Below are 11,503 nucleotides of genomic sequence, written 5' to 3' on the forward strand. Positions count from 1 at the left end.
ATTGGGATCACTGACCTTCCTATATATTTATCTTTATTCCCTATTAATAACATTGGGATCACTGACCTTCCTATATATTTATCTTTATTCCCTATTAATAACATTGGGATCACTGACCTTCCTATATATTTATCTGTATTCCCTATTAATAACATTGGGATCACTGACCTTCCTATATATTCATCTTTATTCCCTATTAATAACATTGGGATCACTGACCTTCCTATATATTTATCTTTATTCCCTATTAATAACATTGGGATCATATCACTGTACTTCCTATATATTTATCTTTATTCCCTATTAATAACATTGAGATCACTGGCCTTCCTGTATATTTATCTTTATTCCCTATTAATAACATTGGGATCACTGACCTTCCTATATATTTATCTTTATTCCCTATTAATAACATTGGGATCACTGACCTTCCTATATATTTATCTTTATTCCCTATTAATAACATTGGGATCACTGACCTTCCTATAAATTTATGTTTATTCCCTATTAATAACATTGGGATCACTGACCTTCCTATATATTTATCTTTATTCCCTATTAATAACATTGGGATCACTGACCTTCCTATATATTTATCTTTATTCCCTATTAATAACATTGGGATCATATCACTGTACTTCCTATATATTTATCTTTATTCCCTATTAATAACATTGGGATCACTGACCTTCCTATATATTTATCTTTATTCCCTATTAATAACATTGGGATCACTGACCTTCCTATATATTTATCTTTATTCCCTATTAATAACATTGGGATCACTGACCTTCCTATATATTTATCTTTATTCCCTATTAATAACATTGGGATCACTGGCCTTCCTATATATTTATCTTTATTCCCTATTAATAACATTGGGATCACTGACCTTCCTATATATTTATCTTTATTCCCTATTAATAACATTGGGATCACTGACCTTCCTATATATTTATCTTTATTCCCTATTAATAACATTGGGATCACTGACCTTCCTATATATTTATCTTTATTCCCTATTAATAACTAGGGATGTAGCGAACGTCGGAAAAAAAGTTCGCGAACATATTCGCGAACTTGCGCAAAAATGCGAGCGGTTCGCGAACGGTTCGCGAACCCCATAGACTTCAATGGGAAGGCGAACTTTAACATCTAGAAAAGACATTTCTGGCCAGAAAAATGATTTTAAAGTTGTTTAAAGGGTGCAACGACCTGGACAGTGGCATGCCAGAGGGGGATCAAGGGCAAAAATGTATCTGAAAAATCTGCCTGTGTGTGCTTGGAAGAGATAGTGTAGGGGGAGAGCTGTTAGTGATTTCAGGGACAGATGATAGTAAGTTTGCTGGCTAGTAATCTGCTTGATACTGCTCTGTATTGGAGGGACAGAAGTCTGCAGGGATTTGAGGGACATTTTAGCTTAGGTAGCTTTGCTGGCTAGTAATCTACTGTTCTCTTTAAACAACTGCCATACGTTGACCTTGTAGGCATTGTTTGCCCAGTTTTTTTGGACGCAGCCACTGAAGCACAGTTGCCAGAAAAAATATGCCATAGCACTGGGCTCTTATAGTAGTAGTAGTAGTAGTAGTAAAACAACAAAAAAATAAATAAAAGCAGTCCTTACAAGGACTACTGTTATTGCAGCAGTCAGCAGATGAGATCAGAAGCAGGACAGCTGCCCACTGCAGCTACATACAGAGCACTGCAGTAGAAGGTAGATTACTAGCCAGCAAAGCTACCTAAGCTTAAATGTCCCTCAAACCCCTGCAGACTTCTGTCCCTCCAATAACAGAGCAGTATCAAAACGATTACTAGCCAGCAAACTTTCAACTGTCCCTGAAATCACTAACAGGCAGCAGCTCTCTCCCTACACTATCTCTTCAGCACACACAGGCAGAGTGAAAAAACGCTGCAGGGCTTCGGTTTTTATAGGGAAGGGGAGTGGTCCAGGGGAGAGCTTCCTGATTGGCTGCCATGTACCTGCTGGTCTGGGGTGAGAGGGCAAAAAAAAGCGCCAACAATGGCGAACCCAAAATGGCGAACGTCGCGCGACGTTCGCGAACTTCCGGCGAGCGCGAACACCCGATGTTCGCGCGAACAAGTTCGCCGGCGAACAGTTCGCGACATCTCTATTAATAACATTGGGATCACTGACCTTCCTATATATTTATCTTTATTCCCTATTAATAACATTGGGATCATATCACTGGCCTTCCTATATATTTATCATTATTCCCTATTAATAACATTGGGATCATATCACTGGCCTTCCTATATATTTATCTTTATTCCCTATTAATAACATTGGGATCACTGACCTTCCTATATATTTATCTTTATTCCCTATTAATAACATTGGGATCACTGACCGTCCTATATATTTATCTTTATTCCCTATTAATAGCATTGGGATCACTGACCTTCCTATATATTTATCTTTATTCCCTATTAATAACATTGGGATCACTGACCTTCCTATATATTTATCTTTATTCCCTATTAATAACATTGGGATCACTGACCTTCCTATATATTTATCTTTATTCCCTATTAATAACATTGGGATCACTGACCTTCCTATATATTTATCTTATTCCCTATTAATAACATTGGGATCACTGACCTTCCTATATATTTATCTTTATTCCCTATTAATAACATTGGGATCACTGACCTTCCTATATATTTATCTTTATTCCCTATTAATAACATTGGGATCAACCACCATTTTTACCAGCTAGATTGGTAAAATAACCGGCCGGGTGACACCCCTATTGGTGATACGCAGGCTGACCTGAAACCCACAGGTTGACCACCAGTTGGGCAGGTTTGAGTTGAAATTTGGGCAACCATTGTGGGTTTCTCCTTTGCTCCCAATGATTCCCTGTCCTTTAACCAGAGTTGCACACAGAAGTATCATACAGAAGACACAGGTACAGGTTGGGTGCAGCTCCTACAATGGTACAGTTTTGTAAGTTCGAGTCAGGTGCGGGTTGATTTTTTCCTGACATCACTAGTTCACATGTGGATGAACAATTACATTTGTAATTTTAATTCATTCCTTAGGAACAAGACCACGGTAGTAACGTATTTATATTATACACAGTTCTCTGACATGGCCATGTCTTTTGTACCTAGCTACTATTTAATTCATTCCTATAAGAATGAATAGCTGATTGTTTTGGTGATACGTAATTTGGGACATGAGCCCCGGTCAAACCTCAGACCCCATTACCCAAACTTCAACCCTTTGTGCCACTTTTTACTATGTTCTGTGTGAATGTTGCTTAGCTATAACTTTTTGCTGAAGGAATAACTAAAGGATTTTTTGTAAATGTATAAATCCTTGCTTTAAATCCGTAGCTCCATTTGTGGCGGGGTTCCAGGTCCGGACTGAGAATTAAAATAGTCCCTGGCATTTTAGTTACACAGAGGCCCAATCAGCCCACATATAGGCCCAAACAGCCCCCATCAGCCCACTAAATACTAACTTTCTATGGGACCTTATAGCAGCCCCTCTAGCATTTGCCAGTCCGGGCCTGGGGGGTTCTCTCATCTTTTCAGTTCACTGCCATCTTAATTGACAACCTCTCAGCCTAGAATTACCATCCAACTTGAGCGCAGGGAACTGACCCCCTTTTGGGGCAATTGTCCCTAGACTATTTTGTTCCTGTCTGAATTCCCCAGGTATCATATAGGGTCCTGGAAATAATTATAGTTTTAGAGCTGCACCACACTTGTCTAATTACCTTTTCATCTAAATAAAGAATTCTTTTGACAAAATACATAGCCTACATTACCAAGAATGCCTTGAACTACAGGTGTTGTGCAAATATTAAATTAGCAGTCCCAGCTCAGTGGTTTTATAGAAGAGGATGGAGATTCTGGGAGGATATTCAGGAAGGGATGATTAAATGCAGTGGAAGTATCAGTGAAAGTGACATGTGCCTTTTTCATGTATCAAACTCATGGTGTCCTTTAGGTTCTAGTTCTGGTGTGTTCTACTTGGTGTTGGTGGTATAGAATCTGCATACTGAGCTCATCATTGCCTCACTTTAGGGTCAATTTGTCATGGTCATATAATATTTCAGGGGCCCAACGTGAGCAATCATGTATAATCATTTAAGGTATTTTGATATAACATTACAGATGTCCAACTTGTGTCCCTTAAGCTTTTGTTGACCTGCATCTTTCTGCATTCCGCCCACGCCTAAAAGATACAGTTGAGCTGGAGAGAATCAGCTGGATATCCATTTTCTGCTTTACTCATTTCTGTCAGATCAGAAAATTTGTAGAAACTTTCTTTAACATGTAGGCATTCCATATACAATGATTATGTGTTTTGCAGCTTTAAACATAAAGTTGTGAGTATAGATGCTACACATTTAATAAAGCATGAAGTTGGCTAGGTGTTCTAGGGGTACTAAATATGAGACTTATTTACAGAAACTGGGGTGCACATGCCGGATCTACTTGTCACATAAAACTACATGGTCGGGCAGAAGTTAACTGGCCCTTTTCCTATTATACAACAGGTGAACAAAGTAGTCTTTTAACTAAAACTTTCTATTAAGACCAGCTGTGAAGAATACTTTTTTAGGCAGATCTTCTCCACCTCCTGATCCTGTGTTAGTTTAAGGTCTTGAAGAATAGTCATTTTGGACTCTAGGCTTAAAAGGGGTCACTTGCAGTACCTGGTACACTGGAAGGGTTATTCTCCAGAAGAAAGTTCTTAGAAATCTGCATTTGATGTACATTCACTTAAACTTACAAATTTGTATCACAGTAAATATCCTGAGGGCTTACTTGGGGCAGGGGGGGGAGCAATGCCAGCCATCTTGTTTGGGCCATTTTCATCTAGCTATTGTGTGCCAATTTGAGTGAGCCTCATTTCATGCCAGTCACAGGTTTGTGCTTAAGTGCATGCACTTTGACTCGCTGTCTACCTTTATAAATATAGTCAAGCATGGTTTCATACTTCTTCTGCAGGCTAACCTTCCATAGTCTTTATCCTCATACATATTATCTGCACAGATGACTGCAATTTTGTGTCCATTGCAGTTCATTGACTCCCTCCTTGTGGAACCTGGTCCAGGGTCTGTTGCCTCTATAGTTACATACTGTTCTGGAAGGTGAATTATTGTCGGCTGTTGACTCCTATTGTGTTAGATTGCTCTATCTTCTTCTGTTTCTGATAAATTATATGAGAAGCAAATATCAGCATTACTTAATATTTTTCAGACCTCTCTAACCCGAAACTAAGCTGAGACACTGCTTTTATTCTCACTTGCTTGGTTCCTGCAGCGCTATTCTATTTTGCATTCTTGAACAGGGGTGTAACTCAGAGGGACCAGCCCTCCATAAAATATTTTATGGGTGGGTGCTCCCTTCAAAATGTGACTGCAATTTTGTGTGTGTTGCAGGTCACCCATGGACAGGCCCGGACTGGCAATCTGTGGGTTCTGGCAAATGCCAGAGGGTCTGCTGTATGGTTCAATAGAAAGTTAACATATAGTGGGCTGGTAGGGGGCTGTTTGGGCTGGTAGAGGGCTGTTTGGGCCTCTGTGTACTTGGAATGGCAGGGCCTATTTTGACTCCCAGTCCAGGCCTGCCCATGGACCCCCTGTTCCAAGGTCTGTTACCTCTATAGGTACGCACTGTTTTGTTGGCTGTTATTGTGTTGGATTGCTCTTCCTTCTTTTTCTGATAAATTGTATCAGCAGCAAACAAGAGCAAAAGTCCTCCAATCAGTGCCCTAAATTGGTAAATCATCAACTGCAGGCGGTGGAGCAAGTGGTAACACAAACCTCAGAAATGTACAATAGAATGAGTGAACAGACTCATGTCAATCCATTTTGAGACATTAAAAAAGAAAAGTTAAGTGTCCTGTTTGGTGGAACTTATTATAAAAAGTATTTAAAAGTAAAACAGACAATACTTACCAGGTTACGTAAGCCCCTCTACATTTCAAAGTATCTTGGACACGAATTTGCCATTCCATGACGTGCTGGAATTTTGTTCTGCAAGAAAGGGATGGGAACCATCAGGGCGGGAGTGTTTCAGTCAAGAGTATTTACAAAAACACAGTCTAACTCTACAGAAGTGAAGGTTTACAATAATGCCACCATCAAGCATATCTTGTAGCTGCACACCCTCAATGCATTAACCTTTACAGGAAGAGAAGAAATAGTGATAGTAATAACAATATGGGGTAGATAGTTTGAGGTAGAAAAAAGTTTTGTAAAAGTTTTATAATGTTATAACACATTACCAGTATGATGTTAGGTATTAGGGCACAGCTGATAGATAAAAGAGTTCCACTGATGGCAAAAGCAATCTGTAAAGTAGGTAAGTAGGAAAAACTTAATTAATGCTAAATAAAAGCAATTCATGTTAAAATAATAACTGTGAAATACTGCACCACAACTCTGAATTAATGGGAAACCACCTTAAGGGGACTTTGTTCTGCACCATCTACAAGTTTCATATTCATGCTTTCGGATTAGCAGAGAGTAGGGATTAAGTAGGGTTAATTATTTAGAGTATAAATAGGTCTTACTTGTCATTATCGCTGCAGCCGGACAAAGCCTCTTGGAAGGTGTAACACTCAAGAAGCCAGAAAACCATGCAACCCTGTCTCCATAAATAAAAGCTACACATATCATGCCAATGGTACAATGGGCAAAGCTTTGGCTAAATGAAAAGAGTTGAATTTGGTCATATAGGTAGACATTTTTTAGTTTGGCTAATATTCAACATTTGCTAATGCAGATGCTAAAAATAAAGCTTTATCATTTTCAGGGGTGTTAAAGACTGAAACTGCTGCTCTTTGTGTGAAACAATATAGAAACACACTCACCTTCAAGTCAGACAAATAGGACGCTGCGGTCTTTGGATCTTGAGTTCAGTTCTTTGTATCATCCATGCATCCTCATTTTGGCTCCTCCATCACAATCATTAGTAAAATTAGAGCCAAAAAACTAAACATTGGGATTATTCCACCATCATCATCATATATTTATATATAGCGCCAAAAAGTTACACAGTGCTTTACCTTACAAACAGGGAAGAAACAGTAAACAACAAACAAGGGTTTACAGAGTACGATAGGATTAGATGGCCCTACTCACAGGAGTTTACAAACTAAATGGTTAGGGTACAATTAAGACAGGGATTTTAGAAACAAATTTGTGATTTACAATACCTTTATTATACCTTTATGACTGATTAATTAAGATACATTGAATAAGCTTCCTTAAACAGGTGGGTCTTTAAGAAGGTCTGAAGCAGAGTGAAGGTTGTGTGAAGGGGTGTATTTTGAGACCAGAAATTAAATATAGGAAGGGGCTTCATTGTTCAGGGCCTTGTGAGTGTAAGTAGTTTGAATTTGATTCTAGAGAAGATTGGGAGCCAGTGAAGGGATATGCATACAGGAGCAGCTGATGTTCAGTGGTGAGATAGATGAATGAATCTATAGATAATAAGAGACTGGATATGTGTTTTGGTTTTATCTCAACTAAGATATAGTTGTATTCAGGCAGGAGGTGATAAGAGACTGGATAAGTGTTTCGGTTTTATCTCAACTGAGACACTGCGAGTGTTTGGATGTGTCGTGAAAAAGACAGATGAAAGTCTAAGGCAGCGTGCCTGTGTGGTCTAGTGAAAGTTGATGTTATTAACTGTGAGTGATATCTGAGGGACAGAGGAGGATCTTGGAGGAAATATAATGAGTTTTGAAAGATTCAGTTTCAGGTGGTGCTGTGACATCCAGGAGGAGACAGCAGTGAAGCAATCTGTAACTTGGGAAAGGACAGAAGGAGAGAGGTTAGGAGTAGATAAGTAGAGTGGCATAAAAGTGCTGATGACTAAGTTTTCCTAGGCAAGTAGTATAGAGAGAGAAAAGCAGAGGATCTAAGACAGAGCCTAGTGGAAATACACAAAAAATAGCTTGAAATTCAAATTTTTTTAATTCGAAAATTCACCACAATCTGCCCACTAGTGTTGAAGGGGTGAATGAGTGCAAAGTGGATGTGAGTGGACTGCAAGATAATCTAAGATGGGATTCTCAGTCTAATGAGGTCAAATTTTTCTTTAAAGAAACAAGCAAGATCTTGGGCAGTTACATTAATAGGTGGAGGGAGCGGAGGGGGCACAATCATTGTGATTTATAGGACAGAGAGGACAATTAAAGAAGAAAAGTGCAGTTGTTTGGCTATTGATAGAGCTTGATTGTAGCAGTAGAGCACAAACTTGAAGTGGATGAAATCAGGATCAGTTTGTGACTTCCATAATAAAACACACAAGTTTGCAGTAACAAATATAAACTTTATCTAACTTGAAGAAAGCAAAAATGCAATGACAAACAATATAACCCTGCAATGGGGTACCCGTGTGGTTTTACAATCGCTTGGCACAGTTTTTCCCAGGACACAGTCCCACACATCCGTCAGGCTGGACAAAAATGAAATCTCACAGTTCAGTCCCTTCCCCAAGAGTTCTTATTATACCCCAGGTAGCTCTATCTCCCCAAAAGTACCTTTCCTTTGGATAAGGCAGTTGCTCCCACATAGCAGGCACATGGAAGAAACTGTCCTCACACAGGGGCCCACACACTGAAGCCTCCCAATAACTTGCCTCAGTCGGATCACTCACACAGTGGTAAAGGCATCCACGGCTATGCAGATATCTCTGTTTATATGGCTGAGCTCCAAGCTGAGCACACAAAGCCAGGTCACCAGGCAGCTCCCTTACTTTCTGTGCTGCCTCTCTGTCTGCTGTCTCTGGGCACCAGGCCTCCACCTAGCTGAGCTCCACAAGATCCACAGGGTCCCTTTATGCCCAAATTCAATGAGGGCCTCACCACCTTGGGCCTTTCCCAAAAAAAAGTAGTGTTCTAGTGTCAGTATCACTTTAATTCACAGTGACACCACCTGGCTAAGTCTGTAACTGCAAGGGTCACACTTCAACCTGGAGAAGGAAACTTACTCCCTCCCATCTCTAAATTAGGCCCAACTGGCCAAACCAGGGGATTTCCAACATCAGGGGATTTCCTGAATACAGGGGAAGTTAAGCCCATGGACCCTTACAGTAATAATATTCATAAAAAAAATAAAATAATGTATTTTCTTAAACTCGCACTGCCAAATGCCAGTCTGAACCTGTGAACTCCACTATCTGTGTTCCAAAGATGTATCTGTAACAGAAGTATCAGAAAGAAAGAATTGGGAATGTGTGACATATAAGTTTCACAAATATCCACAATTGGGTGTAAGAATGGTAAGAGAAGCTTTAGAGAATTCAGGGTTAACATGATAGAACACATGCCACATTTATATGGAACATCTTGGACTTACCAGCTAATAATGGTACTGCCATGGTATAAACCCAGCAAAGATCTGCTCTGGTTGGAATGGAACCAATAAGTGAGGGGACAATGGTCAAGTAGCTCTCTACCAATAAACCCATTAAACATCACATTATCAGGAAGTTCCAGAACTACTCAAAGAAAGATGACATGAGTCAAATGCAATGTCCCAAAAATATGATAGTGCTGTGTAAATACTTTATATGATTCCATACTATTACTGAAAAGAAAATAAGCAGACTGTTACCAGCTTGGGAATGAAAGAACTTGAAAAAGTAACAGTGATCCAGATGGATATCCCAGTGATCAGCATGCGCTTATGCTTGTGTCAGTCACCAAAATAGCCAATAAATTATTCCATCTTTCGAAAGTGAATTAAACACAAACAAGAGAATCGACTGACTCATATGGATAATACATTTAGGGTGCAGTAAAATATGTTTGTTTAACTTACATTTAATTATTAGTATGATGTAGACAATGGTATTCTACATCAGTTTGCAATTGGACCTTTTTTGTACCTTTAAAATAGAGTTTTTTCACCTTAATTTAAAGTTGACCTTCCTCTTTAACATGGGTAATATTATGGATAAAAACTTTACAGACAGACAAAAAGGTATTACAATAACATATGAGGGATGATTTCTCATAATTCAAGATCATTTTCCCATGATTCGATTACATTTTTCCAAATCAAATTTTTGAGATTTCCAAATAGAAACTGAAAAAAATTGCCACCTGAGCCTCTACAGTCAATTGGATTTGTATTTTCAATACCCAGTCTGTTTATTATTTAAGATAAACAGTTGAATTTGTAAAAATAAAGGGAACAATTCAGCTTTCATTGCAATCATGCCCCCCCCATGAATTAACGAGATCTGGTTTTGTCAAGTTTATTTTTTATAGAAAAAAGTTGTCATGAATGATAAATGTTTCCTATTGAATTAGAATGATAATAAATCTGCCTCCCTGTGTTTGGGTTTGTTATTATAAGAGGCAACATTTATATGTACATATATATATATATATAAAGTATGAGGCTATTGTTGTCTTTCATTACAGCAAAAAGAGTTGCGATAGAGGATGAAGAGGATACTGATGACAACATCAGAGCCTTTATAGGTACGTACACCCCCAAAATGTTGTAATTGGAATAATAAACACTGGGGAATAAGGGTCTCTCTGCTTTGAATTGTCCTTATGTGAAGGTTCTGTCTCTTTAATTACACCATATATTGTCACTATCACATTATGTTGTGGTTGACATTGTCACTATTTAGTACAACTCTTTGTGAAGATGTTAGCCGCTGTTTTCAATTGCATTTTGACAAATAATTTTGCCCTTTTTAATCTTTCACAGAGACTACACCCAACCCTACGTATCTACTGACAACTTCAATAGAAGGTAAATCTGCTGCATATGAGCTGACACTCTCAAAAAAACACTAACCAAAATCTGTTGAGATTCTACATAAGTTGATTTTTGAATATATTTGCTAGTGGGCAAGAAAGAACCCGTGACATTTAATAGGGTTTCAATTTGTTATTTTACTGATGGTCAGTGAGTGTCTTTGGTTTCCAGAGATGATGGATGATTTGGATGAAGCCATAGAAGTGGAGGACACAAGAAACCTCATCAGTATCACTATCATTTTAATTGTGGGTTTCCTGATTGTCTCGTTGGCAGTCACTTACCTGGTGAAGTCGTTGTCCTCATTGAAAAGCTGTGAGTATTGTTACAGACTGTGTTGCTTCAGTAAGACTTTCTCTGCTGGAGGAGATGATAAATTAGATAATGGGGTGCAGCTTTCATACATTTAATGCATCGCCTGCTTCTGTATTGGGGGGACATGGATCAACTAGAAACTAAACTGCAAATATATGGGTGAATGTTCCAGCTTTATGGATATTTCTTCTTTAATATTTTTCATATTTTCTTCAATATCAACTTAACTTCTAACATAGACATAGGGGCAAATTTAATAAAGGGCGAAGTGACTAACGCGGGCAAAAATTCACCAGCGTGACGTCATTTCGGTACTTTGCCAATTTACTAATGGTCACCGGAGTAAACTGCTAGCGAAGGAGATAGACTCTAGCGGTACTTCCTAACGCCTGGTGAATTTGCTCTCTGGCGAA

This window comes from Xenopus laevis, chromosome 5L (genome assembly GCF_017654675.1).
Source record: "Xenopus laevis strain J_2021 chromosome 5L, Xenopus_laevis_v10.1, whole genome shotgun sequence".
NCBI lineage: Eukaryota > Metazoa > Chordata > Amphibia > Anura > Pipidae > Xenopus > Xenopus laevis.